This window comes from Eptesicus fuscus, chromosome 4, assembly GCF_027574615.1.
Source record: "Eptesicus fuscus isolate TK198812 chromosome 4, DD_ASM_mEF_20220401, whole genome shotgun sequence".
In the NCBI taxonomy this organism is placed as follows: Eukaryota; Metazoa; Chordata; class Mammalia; order Chiroptera; family Vespertilionidae; genus Eptesicus; species Eptesicus fuscus.
This window is the reverse complement of record NC_072476.1, coordinates 56,763,260-56,788,088: the sequence shown is the minus strand read 5'-3', so window position 1 is coordinate 56,788,088 and position 24,829 is coordinate 56,763,260. Positions and strand designations below refer to the sequence as shown.

Genomic DNA, 24,829 nt, shown 5'->3' with positions numbered 1-24,829 from the left:
AACATTCTTTTACCCTAACCCAGAAATTTGTATATAAAAGTTACACAATATTATGTGAGGTAATTCATTTTTTAACAAATCACATGTTAAATTTAATATTTCCTAAGAAGACAGACTTAATGCAAAGAAGACTCTTCTTTAATCTACTTACATTGGAATCATTAAGATAATATAGTCACACACATTAAATTCCATGAAAGAACAAAGAAATTATTTGGAGACTTTAAGACAAAAAACTTTCAAATTAGCCCAATACTGACAAAAGAAAGGATTATTTTGCCTGGAGTAGCCAGATAATTGCTCTAATTCTCATAATATAAAGTGTTCTTTACCCCTAGCATGTCTTCCCTGCTCTTTTAAAAGCAATTATCCCTTAACGCAGGCTCTGACAATTTGTAGTACAAATACTTTTTTACCAATCCAAAATTATGGGCACTTAAGGATTCTAAATACCAGTTATTAGAAAAAGAGAAAGTAATATTGTAGATGTATTGCTGCCAAAGGTAGTCCAGGCATTTAATTCCAGGATAAAGAACACAAATAATTTCGATGTTTGTTTTTTTTGACTGGGATTGAAAAGTATACAAATTATGGAAGTTTCTTGGTCAGCCATGTAGAGATGTCCTCACAGTCAGCTACAATATGGTCTGTTAGCATCTGATTTTTAGCTAGAACAAATATATTCCTGTCCCCCCAAAAAAGCAATACACACAAATATTTCACATTATGTAAAGTCTTTTTTCCAAGAAAATATCACCCTGTCAGGATAAGTCAATTCTAAGACACTCTTCTCGGTGATGAATAGATCTTTTGTGGACCATTCCAATTTTTTTTCTGTCTATGAAGCATGTATTATTACACCCAGTTCAGTTTGGTTGTTAAGAGGAAATGGCACAGGGAAAGAGAGTAAAAAGCTAGGTAGGAGGTAAAAAAACAACAACAATAGTGCACATTAGTATCGTCTATGATATGAAATTCTGCTATAATAGTGAAAGATATATTGATTCATGAATTCTCAGTGGTCATTCACTAAAAGATCCAAAGAACAAACAATGTTTTCTCAACTCTTTTTTTTTTTTTTTTTTTACAATTAGAAAAATATTTTCAGATTTTGGAAAGCCTAGTTTTCAACAGTCCTTTTAAATATTTAAATGAGAGCATGAGAGGGAATTGTTTTTTACAAAGTTCATTATTCTGTATATTCTTTTTAGCACATACCTATGATAGTCCTGCCAGTTTTGTAGTCTCCCTGTAACTTTCCTTACCTTTGAGCTAACTCTGAGTTTATTTTCCCTAGATAATTCTTTCCCTTCAACCTCTCTAAAATAAAGAAATACATAAGGCTCAAACAGAGTCCTTCGATTTGCTAAATCACATTTCTGAAATTTGTTTGTTTCATACTATTCATACCATTGAGTAGTGGGAGATGACCACATAGATATGTGATAACAAGAAAGAATGAAGATAAATGAACTAAGCTTTGAATTCATAATGCTAAAAAAGGAGCAACCAAGCAAACCCAAAGAAAGAGATTAATAGAGATACAATCAGAAATTTATAAGAGAAAAGTAGACACAACCAAAAAAAAATCTTAATCCAGTAGCAAAAATCAACAATCTAAAGCTAGATCTTTAAAAAGATCAGTAAGCTAAATAAACTTCTAACAAGTGTAATTAAATTTGATTGAGTTAATTAAAGCTAAACAATTAATTACTATTAACACACTTATTTTCTAGAAAAAAGGACAAAATATACATACCCCCAATGTCACGTGGACTCAAAATAATGCTGGTAGTGCATTTTACTTATGCCCTTTTTATTATCCAAAATCTGAAAAACTAAAAATATCTGATTGTCTAGTTTGAAGCATATCTTTCATCTCTGTGTTAAATATGTCTTTGAAAATTGCTTCCTGGAAAAAATTTTACTTTTTAAGTTTTAAGTATATGTGATAAATTATTTTGATTCTCTTTTCCCTTAGTAAAGTGAAATGCTTTTTCTCTAGTTCAGCAATGGACTCTGATGTCCAGGAGTGGGGAAAAGTTACAATTAATTACTATTTCTTGACCATGTCCATATCAGGTGAAAGACAAATAGAACAAAATTAATTGTCACACACAAAAAAAAAAACAACAACACACAAATGACATTTAATCAGATGGTGTTTCTCATTCTCACTGAAATATTAGAATCCAACCAGAAAATGTCATTTTGAACTAAACAATTAATATTTGGTCAGCTCATTTAACACTGTGGTAGAGTATATTTCATATATACAAATATAGTAAAAGCTTTAAATTAAGATAGACCTGGAGTTAAAATATAGCTTCCACTTGCTACTGTGTGACCATGGGCAAGTTTATTCATTTACCATGGTGCCAATTTATTCATTATAAAATAGAAATAATAATAAGACATTCCAATTTCTTTTCCAGATAATACCTATCAATACTGGAAAAATACAAAATACAACTACTCAAAGTCTTTAGGAATTTGGGAGGAAAGCTGAAATTTTAAATAAAAGACAAGCATATGGTAAGTTTCTGATTTTTATTTCCTTACATAGAAAATCCAAGAGAATCAACAAAATAACCATTAGAACTAATAAATGAGTTTATCAAAGTTACAAGATATAAGGTTAATAGACAAAATTGTGTCTTTTTTAAAAAAAAAAATTATTGTTGAGAGTATTACAGATGTCCCTCTTTTTCTGCCCAGTACCCCCCTCCACATGGTTCCCGCCCCAGGCCAAGTCTTTACCACCCTGTCTGTGTCCATAAGTAATGCTTATATGCATATAAGATCTTTGGTTAATCTCTTCCTGACCCCTACCCCTCTTCCCTCTGAGATTCTTTGGTCTGTTCCATGTTTCCATGCCTCTGATTCTATTTTATTCATCAGTTTATTTTGTTCATTAGATCTCTTGTTCTTTTTTTTTTTTTAGATTCAATTATTGATAGATATGCATTTATTGCCTTCTAAGAAAATTAAATTTCAGATTCTTGTTGCTTATTGAAAAAGAAGGCAAAATAATGCCAGTGATTCTCCCACCAGATCTTAATCAAGGACAAAAGTAAAGCATGCTCCATAGTTAACATTATATGTTCTCTAAGCTTTCTTGTAACCAGTCAGTTAGTAGTAGATCAAGAACATAAACACTGCATATCAGAGTGATCTCGATTCACTTCTCCCACTCCCACGCTTAAGTAATCAGGAGATATGGTAGAGATGTCACCCAAACCATCCAACTGTACTTGGAGTTTAAAACTCTTGAACATTACAGCCAGGCCTTTTAAACTTTTTAAATTAAAGATTTTAAAAGTTAGGAAGTAGTTAATTGACCTAATTAAAACAATGAATTTTATAGATGCTTATACAAGATGGAAGGGTTATTTGTTGTTGTTTTCTTCTTTTATTTCTGTGATGTGGATTTTACGTCTGTTTATTTGCTTATATGCTTGAATTAATTCAGATTTTATGGGCTCCTTGTGTGTTCCTGGAATAAAGAAAAAAAAACTTAAAGAGCCATAGCCAGCATGTACCTTCAAAGATATAAAAACCCACAGAATATTCAAGATAATTTCTGGATAGTTTTCCTAGCTCAGTTTGCAAAACATCGAAAATTAACTATAGGATCAGAGAAGCTTTCAACATAAACAAAAGCCTTGAACAGAGGGCTTTGGGAACAATATTTTAAAACTGAGTACAAAAGTACAGTGTGCATATACTTAAAGTTTACCTATAATAAACATTAGAGAGGGAAAAGGAAGAACAACCAGAATCTGGTGAAAGTAGAAAATGGCTTTGGACTTCCCTGTCATCTTCGTTGCGTTTTCTCTTGCTCAGGCACTTCTTTCAGATTAATATATTATTCAGGGATGTCCTGTTTATCTAATAATAGTACAAGTGAGTCCTGTGCCTTTCTACTGTGTGATTAAACTGTCTTTTGAAGACTTCCAGTCTAGGGTCCATCCAAGGTATTTCACATAATTATCAGGTACTTCATCTGATGTATGAGGATCTATAAAAACAAAGAAATATCGTGGTAACTGGGTTAGCATTACCAGAGCCATAAGTGTCCTCCATAGTTGATGTCTGTGCTGAAAGTCAGGAAAACATTTCTGGACGTGATAGTCATTAGGCTGTGAACTCTGCTGAAAGAGAGGTGTAAGAAACTTTGCCGGTTGAGTTATTCAAACCCAAGACTGGAGCAGGCTGTGGGGAACAGTGGACACATCCAGAAAAGAGGCTGGACAACCCCAACCAACTGGGCCTTTTCTACTCCAATTCCTATACTCCTTTTGGAAATTTGTTCCTCCTATAAATAAACTCAAGACTACCAACAACTATTAGAAAAACTATCTGATTTGCGGTCTAGAGGTCTGATTTTCTTGATATAATGGAATTCAGCAATGCTTCTCTCCTTTGGAAAGCCCTCTTTAAAGAGGAACAAAAGCTTTTAACCAAAATTGGAGCATATGGGCTGAAATTATTCTAACTATGGAAACAACTATTTCAAACAAGAAGTGTTTAAAATCTAGGTAACATGGTCACCATAGGTAGCTGCTCATGGCTCGACAGAGCATAAGTCAATGAAAAACAGCAAAATAAATCTGGATGTCACCAAGTCCATGTAAAAATTACTATAGTACTTATGATGAGACTATGATGATATTGTGATATAATAAGAAATATATATTTGGTCTTCATTCCCCATTTCTAGCAAAGAGTTTTTAAAACCCTTGGAATTTCCTGAGTGATATGGGAGAGAGGAGCACCTTTTTACTCATAATAAGCCCCTTTAAATCATAACTGAGTTTATGCTAATGAGGTGACTCTTGGTGGGCCCCTCAATCACTTCAGGATGGGAGCAGGTAGCAGGAGGAACCAACCCTGTGATCAGAAGGTTGGATCTTTCAGCCCCACACCTCCAACCTCCCAGGAGGGAAGAGGGGCTAGAGATTGAGTTAGTCACTAATGCCCAAGGATTTAACCAATCATGCCTATGTAATGGGAACTCTGAAGAAACCCTAAACAATGGGCATTCTGAAAGTGTGCAGGTTACTAAAGACACTGAGGTACTGAAAGGATGATGTGCCTAGAGCGGGCATAGAGGTTCCATGCCCCTCCTCCCAGACCTTACCTATGCATCTCATCTACTTGGCTGTTCTCAAGTTGTATCTTTTATAATAAACAGCAAATGTAAATACAGTGTTTCCCTGAGTTCTGTGAGCCTTTCAAGCAAATTATTGAACCTGAGGTGGGGGTCATGGAAACCGCCCCCCGATTTATAGCCTATTGGTCAGATGTACTGTGGCCCAGACTTGAGATGGTTCCTGAAGTGGGGGGAAGTCTCCTGGAACTGAGCCCTAATATGTAGGACTGTGCTAACTCCAGGTAGATAGTGTCAGGGTTCAATTGGATTGAAGACATTCAGTTGGTATCTGGAGAGTTGGAAAATTAGTTAGTGGCCGGGGGGGGGGGGGGGGGGGTCATTCTGTTGGTGGAAGTGTTTTGTGTAAGAAAAGATTATAGTATCTACTTAATTGAATCTCGGGGCCCTGTAATTATTAGAAGCAACAAAAATGGGGAAAGGAAAAAGCATTCATGAAGGTGGGCACACTACAACAGAGGTAAGTGACCCATCACAGATTGATAGGAGACAAGTACTAGAAGTATCAAGAACTTCAAAAGCTTGTGATCGCTTTATTATATTTAAATGAGGCAAAGAAATCTACATAACACAGGAATCCTGAAGAATGCAGTATAGTATTGTGATTATGTGCACACTCTGAGACACACAGCCAGGGTTTGGATTTTGGTAGGTGTAACTTGCCCCCTTACCTGTACCTCAGTTTTCTCACCTGTAAAAGGGGGATAATAGTACCTCATAAGATTTTCATGCTAGTTATATTACTTAATGTATGTGACATGCTTAGAACAGTGCTCATACCTTATAAACAATATGTAAAGGTTAGCAATGATAGCTGTGTGTGTACATATAAACTGAAGGGTTTGGATCAAAATGATAATTATACCATAACTTTGCAGAGTGCTTCAGAAGATCCCAGGACAGACATCATTATCACACCTTCCCCCTCATTAACGAAAGCAAAACTCATACTTAATTAGCATCTTGTTCAAATCATGAAATGAACGTAAAATGGTAAAGATTAAAAACTGGTTTCTAATTCATTTTTAAAAGATATCTATTTTTAGAAAGTAATTGAACCAAGAGATTTTTGTTACTGTTGCTTAGGGGAATAAGGTGGACATATCCAGAAAAAAGAGTTGCATATGTAGATATTATCTCCTAATGACACTACATCAAATAAGTGGTTTATGTAGAACCCATATATACCATGTACTTTATTCTTGATTATGTTGTTTTGTTTTCTAAAGTTAAAAAGAAACTTCCCACTTTTCTATCACTTCTCTTACACAAAGATCATTACCCAAAAATTCAGATAGAATTCTGAATTCAAAGATACCCCAAAGAGGGAGCAATTGATAATTGATTATTGGTGTCATTATTTAAATAAAACAAAAAGAAAATTCAGGAAAGCTAGATATCTGTACTAGAACTTACCTTCTAGTCTTCATTCAAATCAGTCACTCTAAATTATATAAGATGTATAGATTTGTAACAGAGCTGTCATAACTTCTAGATATTAGCTGCCACACAGGAATTGTAAACACAAATTTCACTGGACAAGGCTTTAGGTAAGCTGGCTTCTAACCCAATGGCTAAATGCATTACTAGTTCAAGTCCTAAATATGTCAGTGCTTAGCTCAGTCAAATTCTTAAACTCTCTGAGCTTCAGTTGCTCCATTTTGTTAATAAAGATGTTTTGAGGCCCACAGAGGTTAAGTGGCATATTCAAGTTTTCATAGCTAGGAAGGGGTGGATATAGTGAAACATGGCTAATAATAATTCCTAACATTTATTGAAAGCTATCCATATTCCAAGCACTGTGCTATATCCTTGCATTATATACTTTAGCCTTCAGAATAACCTATGAGATAGATCATTACTGTTATCCCCATTTTATAGGCAGGGAATGTAAAATTTGGAGAGGTTAAATTTCACAGAGCACATTGCCAACAATTGCAAAAGCTGTGATTTAGAAAGCTTCCAAATAAAGCTAGTTATTATTAGAACTATTAGTATTATTGGGCCACCACATACTATTCAGGTTACTCTGGACAAATAACATAACATGATATTTCTGTTATTGAAATTCTATTTGAACAATAATAATAATAATGTCTGACCGGCCTATCTTTCATGTGAAATCCAACTAGAAAAAGAGACCTTACCTTCATCTGATCGTGCTACTATAACAACCTACCACAGACTAGGTTGCTTAGGAAACAATACAGTTTTATTTCTGGGAAGTCCAAAATCAAGGCGCTGGCAGATTCAGTGTCTGGTGAGAACCTACGTCTTGCATGGATAGACATCTTCTCACTACACCCTCATGTGGCCAAAGAGACTCTTTTATAAGGATATTGATCCCATTCATGAGGGCTCTGCCTTCATCACCTAATCACCTCCAAAACCCTCACCTCTAAATACCATAGGGGGATGCAAGCACTCCATCTATAGCAGACCCCAAAGTAGGACCACAGTGAGTACTGGGCACTGAATATGACATCTTACTGACCAATTGAGCGAGCACTCTCTTTCACTACTATCTTTCAGTATTATTCATTGCTTGTTCATAGAAGGTGGCTTTAGAAATAACTAGTTTTTAAAATCCAAAATAAATTTAAGGAATTTAGCACAGAGCTCAATAAAAAACAAAGGTATTATTATTATATTTTTTTTATTATTATGTTAAATTTGTGGTTTAATCTAACATCTTGAAGTGATGTACAATTAGAGTCTAAGTCAGTGATAACCTCTGTAACACTTCACAATAAAATAGAGTACAATGAAGAGACTCCACAGTTCACAAATTGATAGCAGCTTCAAGAAATGTATTATCGTCCAATACATCTGGATTTTTTTTCTTTCCTGTAATCTTCAATTACATCCTTGTGATATTCATTTAAGTACACTTTCTTGCCTAAAGAAATAAGATAGTTAGGAGTTGGATATTCTCTTCAGTTAGCAGAATACTTACAATACCTCCACCAAGTTAATTAGAAAATTCTCTCTCAATCAACTGCCTTCACCCTCTGCTAACAGATATTTATGCTAAAATCCATGGAGTGGATCCCAGTCCACAATTCAGCTATTCCACTTTTCCACATCTCCTGAATGAGCTATGATCTTGTAGTAAAAGGGGGAAAGTAGTGTTATTGTTCCTTTCCCCCACTCTTCTACACAAAATGCTACAAAGGTGCTATTAGGCCTGACAAAGCAGACAGGACAAATTGGGGAAGTTCACCCCAATCTCTCCGGAGGGGCAGATATGTATTTTCTCTATAACAACAACTATTAATTTCTCCACTGTATCTCACACACACAAAATGTAAGATATTCATGCCCTTCTCAGTTCTGTGCTGGGTCTAGTTCATAGTTGGATAAATTCTGAATATTCACAAACTTTTCCTGTCATATTTAAACTAATGTTCACTATCTAGAATATAGCTCAATAGCAAATGTCCCGCCTGCTTTGTAGTTAGTTTTGTCACATGAACATATTTCCACTGGGTGTTTCGTATGATAATCATTCATTGTATGTTCATTATGGCAAAGACCATGTCCAATCTCCCAGATCCTCCTTCACTAATACATTATGTGTGGGCGCTGAGATAAACCTCACTCAACGCTTGACACTAAGTTTAACCTCTTAGTGCCTGGCAATTTAAAAAGCTTCCAAATAATGTTAGTTATTGGAATAATGTTAGTGATTGACTGACTACACACAATGCAATTAAAGGTATTCCTTAATAGATATTCTAACGATGTAAACTATTCTGCAGCTTTAAGAAGCCATAATACCTGCCTGGTGTTTTTATAATAGTCACGTGTCTGCCTTTGCTGACCTGAGTGTGATCAGTGTGTCATCTCTTGCTATTCTCTGAACATCACAGAGAAATGAGCTCTTCAGGGACTTTGGGCGGCAGATTACAAAGGGAGTGTGGTGATGAGAAACAAAGTCTAAAAGTATCTTAATATGTTTACAAGAAGCCATGTTCCAAAAGCTCAGGCTGAGCCCTGAAAAAATAATAGGTATTTTCCAACACTAAGGGCACCCAGTGAAAGGGTGTATCTGAAATCTCCCAGGTTGTGGTTCCCATGAAAAGAAGTGTGAGAATCAGATGGTTCAGCAGATTTTAAGTGCTTATTTCCTTAGGAGGAGGTTAAAGTTAGTGTCAAGTGTTGAGTGAGGTTTGACTGCTTTTCCAGGTGCCAGGGACATCTTTGTAAACACAGGAGTTGGAGATGAATGCAATTCATTTATTCATGTATAAACCTTTTCACATGTGCCTGGACTGAGGCATCAGAAAGGTCTGAGCAAATCCCAACATGATTTATAAAGAGGCCTCCCCTCCCTCAGTAAGACCCCAGACATTTAGGGTGGATGCAGGCCGAGGCAGTGGGAGAAGAGCTTCCTCTACCAACCATTCTAGGAAAGCCTAGGAAAGGTCCGTTGAAAAGATAATCTGCTCAATAAAGGCTAACAAGCTCCCTTTTGGAAGAAGAAAAACTTTTCTGCTAATGCATGCAATTGCCTGTAACACCTAGGTCTATAACAATAAAAAATTATATTTGTGGTCAGCACAAAAGAGAAGGAACAAAGAAATGGTTAGGATGAGAAATAGACCTTTTTTGCCTTTAATGGCATGATTTTCAAACTAAAGGTTTCTAGGGACCATATGACCATTCTTTCCTCTTGAGATTGGCCCTTGGGTGAGCTAACACTCCTACTTCAGTTGTTCACCCTCCCAAGCCCCCAGCCAGAGAGGAAAAGGTGAATCTGTTTCCACATAACTTTTATTTGTGAATAGGACTATTTGTTTTCCAAAAACTTTCAAAGGGTAGATCCTTTTTTCATCATAAATGACACTGACAGCCATCAGTTTATTTTACATACTGAATGTCCAAAGGAAATAACTTTATTTTAGTAATTTGTTATTGTGGTAAAATATACATAACATAACATTTACTACTTTAACCATTTTTAAGTGTGTAGTTCTAATGCATTAAGTAAGCACATTCACGTTGTTGTGCAACCATCACAGCTTTATTAAGATATATTTGACATATAACATTGTGTGAGTTTAAGTTGTACAACATGTTGATTTGATACACTTTATATTGCAAAATGATTACCACCATAGCTTAGCTAACAACTTCATCATGTCACATAATTACCATTTCTTTTATGTGGTGAGAATATTTAAGATACTCTCTTAACAACTTTTAAGTGTATTATACGGTATTATTAACTATAATCACCATACTGTACATCAGGCCCCCAGAACTCATTCATCTTATACTAAAAGTTTGTGCCCTTTGACCAACATCTCCCAATTTTCTCCACCCCACCCCCAGGCCCTGGCAACCGCCACTCTATTCTCTTTTTATAATTTGGGCATTTTTAGATTCTGCATATGAAAGATATATGGTTTGTCTTTCTCTGTCATATTTCACTTAGCATAATACCCTCAATTTTCATCCATATTGTTGCAAATAGCAAGATGCAAAGGAAATAACTTTTGATTGGCATAAATTGATACTGAAATAACTTCAGCAAGTTTAATTGTGAACAATGAACTTGATACTATTAACAATTCACTTTTATGGAGTTTTGATGAATAAAATATTTAAAATGTATAAAAATATGGAATATAAGACATTCTATAAAACACAAAAAAGTGAATGACAAGTATTATGTCATTCATTTAATTCCCAAAGTTTATTGTAATTCATGCCCAAGGCAAAAAATAAATAAATACAACTCCAATGGAAATTTCTTAATATGTTGCTCTCATCAAGCATTAAAAACCTTTTCTTTTTAATTGATAAAATAAACAAATTTTAAAGATCATAAACTCCATGGACATGTCTCCGAAGTTCACACGTAAATGGGTAGGAAGGGCTACACATCTGCATGTAATAAAGATTATGTAAACTGTCTTGAGGCGATTTAATTTTGCTCACTTACTCTTCCAACTCAAGAGGCTAGTGCAGTGGAAACATGTCCCCATCTCCACCCGCCTTGCCAGAAGGGCTCTGCCCAGAGAGAACACCGAGTTAATGAGGGGTGGCCGAAGATGTCAGGGACCAGCTGAGTCCCAGGGACAGAGCTGAAAAGCCATCTGAGGAGGTTGTGAGGCTGTAATAGCCACATCTCAGGTACCATAAAGCAGTAAATCACTTTTCAGTGGGTTCCTGATACTTTATAAAGTACTTTTAGGGAATCTAAAAGATCATTTCAAAGTCTAAGGAGGCAATCCAGTATCAGTACCTGCTCCTGAGTTATTTTAAGGCAAACAACATCAGGTGAATTGTTCTTTTGACAAGGAATGGAATCGAGCTGGTGAAGGACTAAGCAAACCTTGATGGGTGTGGGATTGTCTTGAAATAAACTCCTCCCCTGGGTTTTTAAGGCATCGGCTGTGGCAGATGAGACCTCCAGGCAATCAGATGTGTGATTGCATCATGTAAACAACACCCGCTGGACTTGCCTTATTTGCTCTTATGAAATCCCTGTCAGTTTTAAGACATAAATAATTCAAGCAAATGGCTTTGGACACCAGAGACTGCCAATTATTATTGTGTCACCAACTCACCACCATTTGTTTTGATCACCAGAGTATATCTTTTAAAAAAAAACAACAACACTTTCAGACTCAGAATGAGTTCCACGTTAAAGCAATTTTCTTTCCCTCCAATTTCTTCCAAATTGGTTTTATTTGTATTTTAAAAGAAGAAATTGAAATTTATCATTTAGAATGCCTTTTGTGTCTCTTTGATTTCTCTACAAAAGTTCAAATATAATAGAGTTGGGAATTAAATAGTACAAGCAATTACATCAGAAAAAGGGAGCAAAGCTTTCTGTATTTCTAAAAGAACTATAAAATTTCCAGAGTACAATCAACACATTTAAGAATTCAAGAGGGAGAATTACAATGCTTACATCAGTCTAATAACTGAAATGAATCCAGCATTTCCATTTTAAAGCCACTAATCCAATAATAAAGGGGAGATGAAACAAACGCGGACAGCTATAAAAGAGCTGTTTGGGACTGCACATTGTGGCTTTGCCTCAATTTTAGGTCTGAGCTATGACAAAACAGCGTTGATGGGACTGGTGACTTGACTGTAACCACCTCTAAAAGAGCCAGAAGTTGCTAGGTGGGCTTCAAGGTCATGTTGCTTTTCTGATTCTGTCCCCTTTGTCATTAGCATGACAGTGCCATTGATATCTATATTGTTACTCCATCTAATAAGAATTTTATTATGGCATATTCTCTTCTCTTTTTCTGTTCTGCACTGTGCATTGTAAAACACTACCAGAATTGTTTTTCTTTATGTGCTTTAAACTATAATGCCACAAGTTTTGTAGCCCACCTGGCTGCAAAAACAAATCTACTGAAAATTATTAACAGTAGCACATCTTATCCTTGAACACAAGAAACTTCCAGAAATGAAGTTACTTTATTTTAGTTCGCTTCACACCTCCATAGGAGAAAGAGAAAGAAAGAGTTCTGGGCTCTGAATTAGTCATTGACTTTCTTCTGCAGTTTAAATTGCTGTTACGAGATGATTAAGTGAAGCTCCAAGAGGCACTCAGTCAGACAGTCAAGTCATCATTCCCATCAACGCTGTTTTGTCATAGCTCAGACCTGAATTTGATGATTATTCCCATTATCAAAGTCTGAGTCACTCCAAAAGAAGCACATATGGAATTTCAAATGATTGTGATGTCTTCCAATAAGTTTCAGTTGAATCAGCTCTTTTCCCACTAAGATTTGGAAAGAATGCTTCTGATGTAGGATTAACAAATCTAGCAAATAAAAATATAGACTGTCCAATATAACTTCAATTTCAGATAAAAAATGAGTAATTTTTTAATATAAGCATCTCTCATGCAAAATTTGGGACAGACATCAAAATTTATGTCTCATCTCCACTTGGAGTGGTGAACACATAATACAACATAAAGATGATGTATAGCCTTAGCCAGTTTGGCTCAGTGGATAGGGCCTGCAGACTGAAGGGTCCCAGTTTTTATTCCAGTCAAGGGCACATGCCTGGGTTGTGGGCTTGGTCTGATGTGCAGGAGGCAGCCAATCAATGATTCCCTCTCATCATTGATGTTTCTATCTCTCTCCTTCCTCTCTGAAATCAATAAAAATACATTTTAAAAAATTAAAAAATAAAGATGATGGATAATAGAATTGTACACCTGAAACATATATAAATTCAATTAAAAATAATAAAAAATAAATAAATAAAAATTATGTCTCATGCAAAATCTGGGACATATTTATACTAAAATATCATTCATTGTTTATATGAAATTCAAATTTAACTGGGCAGTCTGTATTTTAGCTGGCAATTCTACCTTATGACATCACTATTAAGTAGACAAGTAAGACTAGAGAAGAAGGATGGATGGCTGCAGGTAATTTAACTACCAGCTGAAAGTCAGGTGGTAGCCAGCACAAAGGCCTTTAAAAATATTTTTCCTACAAGCAAAGGGAGCTCTGGCTGGCAAGATAAATTAAGCTGGACTCTGGAAAGAGGCTGAGCCCCGGGGAGAGCCTTGGCCAACAACAAAGACCTCAGTGGTGCTCATGGTCGCTCAATAAAAGACACACACCTGCTCTCAATGAGTTGTCACCATAAGGTGGTTTCCCTTCGTGTATTCTTTTCAAGACTAATGATGTGTGACAAAAATAGTCAAGCAAGGCTAGGAAAAACCTTCCATGCAGAAACTTGCCATCCAGCTTGTTTTAATAATCACCCCTCTTTTAGGTATCTCTGGCTGTTCCACCCAATCATTCAAATAAGTCAAAGGTCAAGGGACAATAATACATTACTCGAAGCAAATTTTGTTTTAAAGAAATTTCCTGAGTCTTTTAGCACAAATATCAGTTACATTTTTTTGTGTGAAAAATGTATTAAAATAATAGAAAAACAGATTGCTTTTATATTAACATGTAATATGTACAATTGTGGTTGCAAGCAGAGAGAGGTGGAAGGAGATAGGCAATAACTAAGGTTAACTAACATTTTGGATATAGTTTTTGCAACATTGTCCTAAAAACCATAATTCTTGTGTTTATTTCTATCATAATGACTCTAAGCAATACTGTGTCTGGCAACCATGAAAAATGCCTAGATATAGGTGTTATGGTCCACCCAGTAATCTACTCTGTGATCCTCTTTGCATCCTTAGAAACATTATTAGGTAAAAGAAGCATAGGAAAGTGTAATCATGGTTTCTCTCTCATTCTCTCTTCGTATCTATCCCTTATGTCTAGTCACATAGAAGCTAGTTGACAGGTATACTTCTAACTAATTAAGCAATTAGTATCCTTTTCACAATAAATATTAAGATGTCTTTAATAAGCAAATGGGCTCAAGACCTGTGCTGTCCAATACAGTAGCTACTAACCACATGCAAATTTAATCTGAAGTTAATTAAAATGTATGTATGCATATAAGCATTACCAATGGACATAGACACTAGGGGATGAGGGCATGTGCTAGGGGGTGGGAGTGGCTGGGGAGGGGTCAATGGGGGGAAAAGGAGACATATGTAATACTTTAATCAATAAATAATTAAATAAATAATAAATGTTCATTAAAATGAAATAAAAATTAAGATTCAGTTCTTCAGTCACACTAGCTACTAAAGTACTTAATAGCCATACATGATGGGACATTCCCATCACCACAAAATGTTCTATTGGATGGTATTGTCCTATAGACTATTACATTTTTCTACTGAATCAGAAAAGATGTGCATATTTTTGGAGTACCACTCTGTCCAACAGTCATTACAGAGAAATAGAAAAAAAAAATTTTAAAAAAGAAAGACATAATTAAGCAATTTAATTGGAGAAAATTTGCTAGGTTAGATACCCTAAGTGCAACAATTTCAGGACAGTTTTGAGCAAATAAAGACAACAGGTATATAAATATGCATTCAAATGTGAATAAGGTTTGTTATTACAACTGTTACTAAGAACTAGAGGCCCAGTGCACAAAATTCGTGCACGGGTAGGATCCCTAGGCCTGGCGGGCAATCAGGGCCAATCTGTGGGGCGACCAGCGGGACTATCAGGAGGCTTCCGCTGGCACCAGCCTCGGCTGGCCTGGGGCCTGCAGGCTGGGGGCAGCTCCTGTGTTGAGCGTCTGCCCCTGGTGGTCAGTGCACGTCATAGCGACTGGTCATTCTGCCGTTCAGTCGATTTGCATATTAGGCTTTTATTATATAGGATAGCCAAGATCTAGAAACAGCCCAAGTGCCCATCAGTAGATGAGTGGATAAAAAAGCTGTGGTACATTTACACAATGGAATACTATTTGAGCATAAAAAGAAGGAAATCTTACCTTTTGCAACAGTATGGATGAACCTGAATATTATTATGCTAAGTGAAATAAGCCAGTCAGAGAAAGACAAATACCATGTGATCTCACTCATATGTGGAATCTAATGAACTGATGAACAAAATAGAAACAAAGGCATGGATACATGGAACAGAATGACAGCTGTCAGAGGGGAGGGGAGAAGGAGGAACTGGATGAAAGAAGGTTAAGGGATTATCCATAAAACATAAATACATAACACATAGACACAGACAACAGTGTGGTGATAACCAGAGGGAAAGGAGAGTGGGGGTAGGTGGAGGTGGGCAAAGGGGGGTAGAAATGGGAATGGAAAGAGACTTTGCTTTGGGAAATAGGCGTACATGCAGTGTGCAGATGTTTTATTGAGTTGTACATTTGAAATTTGTATGGTTTTGTGAACAAACATCACTCCAATAAATTCAATTTTTTAAAAATGTTAATGGGTAAAAAAAAAAAAATCTCCCCTCTGCACTCCCATTTTACAACTCCTTTATAGTGTATGGGACAGATGTAACCATTTATTTACCTAATTCCTAAGTTAGTCCCCCTCTAAAATACGTATACTGTCTGTTTCATGAAAGGGTGGCCAGGGACTGTGGTTCCTTTCCTTATCCTGTTACTAGAGGCCGGGTGCACGAAATTCATGCAAGGGTCTTGGCCCCAGCACCCCCCTGCTGCCGCCTCGCCCCCCACCCCCCGCCACTGCCGTGGCCGGAGGCCGCTGCCACCACTGCCGCAGCCCCCGCCCGCTGCGGTTTTGTCCGGAAGGAAGGATGTCCAGAAGGAAGGACGTCCGGTCTAATTAGCAGAGTACCCTTTTATTATTATAGATAGCCCCATTGGGAGCTCTCAAACAAGACTGTCAGGGTAAACTTCCTATTTATGACTTCCTAGCTGTTTCATCGTAGGCAAGTTACTTAAGCTCCCTGTGTTTCTGTTTTCTCATCTATAAAGTGGGGATAGTAATAATAACAGCTACCTTTTTCAGCAGGGCCACCTCACCTGTGTGATTGGTGATCCCTGATGTTGTACAGCACACATCCTGTGCAACTGGCATGTCAACCTTCCTTACTGGGTTTTGAGGGCATTGAAAAAGCAAATTCATTTAAAGGAGACAAAACTTGGCACATATTAAAGCACTCAATAAATGGTAGCTATACCTAAACTGTTTTTCAAAAGGAAGTTTCTCAAAGGGAAGAATCAAGTAGTAGAATTTGAAAGTGATTTATAACTAGGGTTACCAGCCACCATGGTTTGCCCTAACTGAATGAGTTCTCAGCATGCAGAAATTTTGGTTTTAAAACCAAGCAAACCAGGATGAGTTGGGTACTCATTAAAAACAAACAAAACAAAACAAAACAAAACAAAACAAAAGAAGTATGTTTAACCCCAAGAAACATCCAGAAGTGTATAAAATGTATTCACTCTATTCAATGATTACCAATATTAGTAACAGCATCTGGCTAAATGTTATGAAGTCTTCAAACTAAATACAAGGGTCATTTGATGAATAGGATTAACATGGTTCTTCTTGGCATTAATGTGGAGATCTAGCGAAAGTCAAAATGTCAGGCTGGAGAAGAATATAGCACAGTCCCTATGTCTTGTGGCTTTGAAATAACGGCATGGGATGCCTTCTCAGCATATAATCCAATGGCCAAGCTAGGACTGCTTTTTTTTGTGGTTTTGTTTTGTTTTGTTTTCTCTTTTTTGACTGAAGTGGAAAGGTTTGAATGCTTCCCCATAGCCTCTTCTGGAAACCTCAATTCCAAAAGGAACTGCTGACCAGGAAATATTTAATTGCTACAGGGCATCTTGTTCTGTTGCTCTACTTTTTACAAACCATAAAAGAGGAATTGCATTTTATCCCTACGTATTTATTGCATCACCATTGTTCAAATGTAATCTATACCTTGGCACTTGGAGAAATGAGGCGAGAAGTGGGTTGGTAATGGCCTTAATTAAATCAAGTATTTATGATTTCCTCTGAAGGTTTTTATTTGCACAACCTAGAGCAAGAACACAGCAGGGAAGCAGCAGTCAAATCAATAGAAGAACAGATAGAATTAGCTTGGCAGCCCTAAAACACAAGTTGCCATCTCACTCTACAAGTCTCCCTTCAACTGAGCACTAAATTGGATTTTATTGGGCGAGCCCCAACTGCTCGATGCTTTTGTGGGTCCCATGGACCACAGCGTTATTACACATTCACATTTATTTGAAATGCTAAGAGATAATAAAAGAGGATAACAGAGAGGTCAGTCCAAAGAGATCTCTTTTACTACGTAGGGGTCTCTTTTCAATGGGAATTTTTCTTGCCTAATAACTCTATTCGGGTGTCTTTCCTCTTCCCCATCAGGAGAGTAGTCAATGTGAGATCCTAGGCATAAAGAAAGGGAATATTATCCTTTTTTTCTGTATCTGTTTCCAAGTCAGCATCTTCTATCTTTGTCCTTATAAGCAGGTGTGCAAAGTTTTGTGCCAGCCCATTCCTCTATCAGTTCATCCTTATTAAATCATCACTAATGTGGGGAGCACTCTAGGGGGCAGAGCACACTAGTGCGGGGGAAAGGCAACATGAATATAGAGAAACCCAAAGTTAGCTCCCAGTTTGGGGTGATTGTCAATGATGGGGGCAGCAGGAATGGAAAAAAGTTTCTGAAAATACAAACCTGCCATTTTTATTTTACTTTAAAATATTTGAAATAGTCTGAGGAGGCAGTGAGGAGGAAGGGCAGTTTTAACTTTCGGATGATATTTCACCAGGATCAACATTAAAATCTGTTGCGCCTCTGAATGCTCACAGATTGATTGGCATATCAGGTGGATGAGGAGAGTCCAGGGGAGAAGAGGAGTTATTAAAATTAGATGGCGGATACCCTGCAACAGTCTCATGTTGATCGTGGGGAGATTACCATGCAAAATTATTTGGCTTTAAAGTCCATTAGATGGATCCACATACCTGATAGTTTTAACCATCAAGTTTGTATCATGCAGATATACCATTTTAAATCATAAGGTCAAGGACCCGGTTTTCTTCATGGAGTCCACGTCATTAACCAGTCTCATACTATTAGTCTTCAACACACATCTTTGTGAATCTCAAGGTGGAATCCCAATCAGGCCAGGTGCTCACTTCCTCTCCGCTGTGTAGGAGTGCCTTTGAAGTACATGAGGCTCCGTGTGTGGAATGGATGAAGAGACCCAGGCCTTGGAATGGAAATCTCACTGGAAAAGAAAGTTAACAAGGGAGAGATTTTTCTAATATGATAGTGAGTTAAGTGATTTAGGTCTAATTTAGCTATTCTGTTGACTTGGGATGCAATCTTTCATTTTATTACATCTCTCAAGTTTTCTGTCTACAAAATTAGAAGCAATAATCTTATCCTGACCTGTGGAAAACTCCAGGTTATCTCACCACATTTTGCAAACTATCACAGATACTTGGTCCTAAGGCTTGCAAGAAATTAGGCCGTGCCTAAAATAAATCATGTCCAAAGAAGATAAATAGTTTCATAAAAATTAAAATGATTGCCCCTAGCAACTGCACTAGACTTCACAAGCCTCTGATAGTCACTAGAATCAGACCCTGGCACTAAGTGAGGGAAAGACTGTTGACAATTTTGTAGATTAATAAAGCTTCTTAACAACTAATTTCTTAAAATATGTCTGTCTGTAAAATGATATTTAGAGATACTCCTTGGATTCAAGGTAGGAAAGACAAATCTATCTCAACATAGAGAGAGAATCTTTTTCTAAAGATTTTCTGTAAAGGAAATTTAATATTATCCTTCATTTACAAACCCAAGCTCCCTCGATAAATCACTAAGAACATTGAAGATAAAGCCATTTGCTAGTAGGAAGTGCCAGGTAAATGCAAACTGTCCCTGTCCTAGCATTGCAGGAGTGGCTTTACCAATGATTTCAAACTCACCAATTCTAGCTTCTAGGGATTCTGTCTACCTTAGAACCTCTGTTCTTCAAAAATTGAATGAAAGTAGGAAACTTCTTCAAAAGGTCTTAAGGAAATTTTAGAAATTCAAAAATTTTTATAATTTCCCAAATTTTAAAAGCAAAAACTAAAACAATAGTTTTTTAAAAAGGCAAACAGTGAGGTTAATAGCCACACTGGTAATAGCTTAGCATTCTGATGCTAGGCAGTTACAAATAGGAGTTACTTAGATACAGAAGCATTATTCTCACATAGTTCAGAAATATGAACAATTGATCATCTGAGTGAAGGGTACACTCTTTGTTACTACAACTTTCAGTAAATTTGAAATTATTTTTAATAGAAGTCATTTTTAAAACAAAAAGAGTCGAATGTTTTTCTAGATCAGTCCCTCCCACAGGGTGGTGTCTGGACCAGCATCATTACCTCAGACTTGCTAGGAAAGCAAATGTAACATATAGTGAAGAGTCTATCACTGCTTGCCAGAGAAACTTTGCCAGACTCAGAAGCCAAAGGAAAAGAGAGACAATCAAGGTCAGGATTAATATGCAAATATGCCTCTTGGTTAGTAGTGAGACACAGACTCAGGGGGGAGACAGGAACCCAAGGAGAATAAAATCTGAGGCACTGCTTGCACAGAGAGTCAAGTGCTGGGCTCTCTGTCGGCATCTTATGTTGGGGATGAGCTGGCCCATCTGAATATAGAAATCTCACTACTCAGGGGAGCTAAAAATCCAGAACCTGCCTGCGGACAAGTGAGCAGGGAGGAGGTGACATGCCAATACTATACTAAGTAGTCCTGGAGAGTACATGCTCCTGGAAAAATATCTGTATTTGTACATACAGCTCAAAAGTAGCACTTTTAATTCTATAATATCTGCCAACTCTGAGGACTTATAATGAGCTTTCATTTTAAAGCTGAAGGCCGCCCTAACCGGTTTGGCTCAGTGGATGGAGCGTCGGCCTGCGGACTCAAGGGTCCCAGGTTCGATCCCGGTCAAGGGCATGTACCTTGGTTGCGGGCACATCCCCAGTAGGGAGTGTGCAGGAGGCAGCTGGTCGATGTTTCTCTCTCACTGATGTTTCTAACTCTCTGTCTCTCCCTCTCCCTTCCTCTCTATAAAAAAATCAATAAAATATTTTTAAATAAAAATTAAAAAATAAAGCTGAAGGCCATGTGTATGCTCAGTTAGTTCACAATCAGATAATGAGCACGAGAAAAGTACACCGCAGCAGCTACTCCACAAGCAGGAAACAAATCTCCTCCAGAGCATTTTAGTGGAGGGACAGTTATCATTCAGGGGGCGGAGGGTCAGAAAAGGTAGGGTTGAGTAGTGTTTGAGGCGGACCCAGAAAGCACCATCTTGAAAGATAAACGGCATCTTTCTCTCTTTGGAGTTTCTAAGAGGAAAGCTTCTGGGGAAAGAAAGGCTAAGATGGAAACTTTCAGAATGGGATTACAGCCGTGCTCCAAGGAATCAGGATTATACACCAGGACTGAGAGCCACGGTAGTACCTGAGATGAGATGTTAGGATTGCACATAGATAAAAATACTTCAGATCCAGAGAACCTGTGGAAAAGAGCAATGGCAACAGGGCAGAGAGACAGCATTTAGCAGGCTGCCTGTGAGCACCAGCATAACACAGAGCAAAGAGCCCTGAACCTGGACCCAAACATGGGGCCTCCAGTCTCAGCAACGCCATGGGTACCAGTGGTCTGGACAACTCGTTTATGCTTTCAAATCCCCAACTCCTTTATTTACAAAATAGGAGGTGGGAGAGGATCAGAATGATGATCTCTAGAGTCTTTTCTTCTCTGAAAGCAATATGGTAGTCAAGCTGAGGGGGAAGCAGTGAAGATAAAGTAGACAAAACACTTCTAGAACACAGAAGTTCAGGAAATATGAATTGACCCAAAAGACAACGAAAAAGCATGTTTCTCCCAGGTGCCTTTGAAGGTGGCCTTGCAGAAGCCAGGTCAGCCTGGGCCTGAGGCTCTGTCTACAGAGGTGAGCACTTCCTCATACCTGGGCCATCTTCAAAGAGGTTGTGAGCCGAAACCGGTTTGGCTCAGTGGATAGAGCGTCGGTCTGCGGACTGAAGGGTCCTGGGTTCGATTCCGGTCAAGGGCATGTACATTGGTTGTGGGCACATCCCTGGTGGGGGGTGTGCAGGAGGCAGCTGGTTGATGTTTCTCTCTCATCAGTGTTTCTAGCTCTCTGTCCCTCTCCCTTCCTCTCTGTAAAAAAAAAAAAAAAAAAAATCAATAAAATGTATTTTAAAAATAAATTAAAAAAGAAAAAAAAAGAGGTTGCAAGAGTCCACCATTTTGTGGAGAAGCAAGATGCAAATCCCGATACCATCAAAATGTGGCTCCCAAGAAGGACCTATCCCTTAAGTCCACTAAATGAAATTCTTTTTAATTATAAAGTAAATATTTTCAAGCATATTAAGATCTCCACATATTAGCAAGCTGGTTGTAGAGATAAATCCATGGAAGAAATTCCTTCCTGAGCAGCTATAGCCAAAGGTCCCGGTTTTGCCTGCAGAATGAAGCTGAGTGAACCCATCACTCTTCATCCCCTTCAAACTAGGGCTTCATCAACTTGGGACACCTGGGCCCAATTAGGCCCTTCATTTTCTTTGCATGTTAAGTTTTATTGTCAAAATTATTGCTCCAACTAGCCAATGCACTTTACCTGGCTCTGAGCAACCAAAGAGACTTAATGCCAATAGTGTGAACAGATTAAAGATCCAGCTGTTTCCTGTGACAAACAGAGCCAAAGCCTGCATTATCTTGATTGGTTGACTAAATTAACCAAGAAATCTGGGCAAACTCACTTGAAATCTGTACACCAATGAGCATTGGAAATTGTGAAGAAAAAAATCATACTAGAAAGAATATCATTTACATTTATCTACTTTCCCCCTTCAGTAGTGTGACCTTTGAATTTAGAAACCAAATTACTGCAGGCAGACACTAATTGGCTAAAATAATAATAAGGATAACCTTTTGTGCATCATCACTGACAGCTAATATCTTAGATCTAGTCATCTTAATAAGCAGTTTTCTTAATAGGATCTATTACTAAATACAAGAAGGAGAATAAACCTCATATACTGAGTGTTTAATAAACACTAATTAATGAAGACAATGTTCCAATTGTAATGGTTCCCTTTCTATTCTAAGAGCATAAAAATAAGAATACAATGCTTTTATGAAAGTGCTCTTAATTAAAATTGGCTTGAATCTAACCATTCTCCCTTCTCAAAACAGGGAGAAATCCTTGAATTTTATACCTCCATAACCAACAATACATATCATATAAAACTTCTAATAGCTTCAATTTATCTTTGTTGAATTTCTTTTTATTTTTATTATCAATCTAAAAAGTTAATTTGCAATACAATTTCCCGAATCTTGTGTGGGCTGAGATTGATTCAAGTGGATGCTTTTCTCTGTCCTAACTAGTCCCCAGGGACAACTTGCTGGTGCCCCTTTAAACAGCAGGAAGAACTAAAAGCACAGTTGTTCTGATCTATGATGTGAAAATACAAAGAGAGAAAGCTATTTAGGAAGAAATTTGCTTAAAGAGCTGGCCTAATTAAATAGAGGATTCCATGTGATGAAATATAGATCTTCTCTGCTGGATGAAGATGCTCTGGTTCTGGAAGCCAACAAAGCATCAAATAGAGGGAAGGCCCCATTCTTCTGCATGTCAGTCTCAGCTCCTTCATTAGCTCTAGAAACACAATTCACAGGGATAAAGGGAAGTACTTCTCATCCTTTGCTTTCTGTGTACAAAGGTTCAGATTGTTTTACAGGCAACAGTTAATGGGCTACTATCTTTCACAACATAAAACAAACATAAACTCAAAGCATCTTTTTTTTTATGAGACTGTTACTGACTCCATATTTCCAATGTTAAAAAAATGTTGGTAGGTCTTATTCTTGTGAGATAAATACAGCCAAAAATACAAAAGCATTGGAACAGAGAAACTGAACCCTAAGTAACTTGTAGAAATGTTAATAAGTGATGTTATAGGATGTTATAGGATGACAAAGGACTGGTACATGAAAGTATAAGAGAAGGAGTATACGGCATGGGGCAAAAGTAGGTTTACAGTTGTGAATAGATGAAACAGTTTATTTTTCTATTATTATTTATTTATTTATTGTTGTATTATTTTCCATAAGAACAACTGTAGACCTACTTTTGCCCCACCCCATATTAGAAGTTATAAGATTGGGGGTAGCAGAAGTTTGCAAAGATGATTCCAGATGAAGATAGGGGCTCTGTTCAACACACACTGGGGAAGGAAGTTCAGAAAGAAAAAAAAAAAAACACAAAATAAAAACTTGGAGCTTTGAGAAAATAGCTAATCCAATTTTAAAGCTATTTAGAGGCAAAGACAGAAAAAGAATAGAAGTAAAAGAACCATCAACCTGGGATAATGGAGTAAAATGCTGCATTCCCAAAATATAAAAGAGACAGTGTGAGAGAAAATTTGTAGGAAACTTTGGCAGATTGGAATTCAGTTGACACCTTGGAAAGACATTACAAATGAAACTGGATAGTGTGCCCAGACAAAAAATGATTCTTACTACTGGATGGTACAAAGAAATTATAAGAACACTAGAGGCCCGGTGCACGAAATTTGTACATGGGGGGAGGGGTGTCCCTCAGCCCAGCCTGCACCCTCTCCAATCTGGGACCCCTTGAGGGATGTCCGACTGCCCGTTTAGGCCTGATCGGGCCTAAACGGGCTGTCGGACATTCCTCTCACAATCTAGGACTGCTGGCTCCCAACTGCTCGCCTGCCTGCCTTCCTGATTGCCCCTAACCGCTTCTGCCTGCCAGCCTGATCACCCCCTAACCACTCCCCTGCCAGCCTGATTGATGCCTAACTGCTCCCCTGCCAGCCTGTTTGCCCCTAACTGCCCTCCCCTGCAGGCCTGGTCACACCTAACTGCCCTTCCCTGCAGGCCCAGTCGCCCCTAACTTCCCTCCTCTGCTGGCCTGGTCACCTCTAACTGTCCTTCCCTGCAGGCATAATTGCCCCCAACTGCCCTCCATTGCAGGCCTGGTCCCTCCCAATTGCCCTCCCCTGATGGCCTGATCATCCACAACTGCCCTCCCTTGCAGACCTGGTCTCCCAACTGCCCTTCCCTGCTGGCCATCTTGTGGTGGCCATCTTGTGTCCACATGGGGTCAGTCATCTTTCACCACATGGGGACAGCCATCTTGTGTGTTGGAGTGATGGTCAATTTGCATATTATTTTATTAGATAGGATTAGATAGGATAGAGGCCTGGTACATGGGTGGGGGCCA

At 37.7% G+C, this 24,829-nt stretch overlaps 1 long non-coding RNA gene across 1 annotated transcript in view; it reads left to right on the top strand.

The window, feature by feature from the left end:
* Nucleotides 1–2,446: 2,446 nt before the first annotated feature.
* The window catches only part of LOC129148713 (uncharacterized), a 48,633-nt gene continuing 26,250 nt past the window's right edge, over nucleotides 2,447–24,829 (top strand). Inside the window, exon 1 of the long non-coding RNA XR_008555674.1 lies at nucleotides 2,447–2,535. This is a non-coding gene — a long non-coding RNA (uncharacterized LOC129148713). The remainder of the gene's footprint in view (nucleotides 2,536–24,829) is intronic.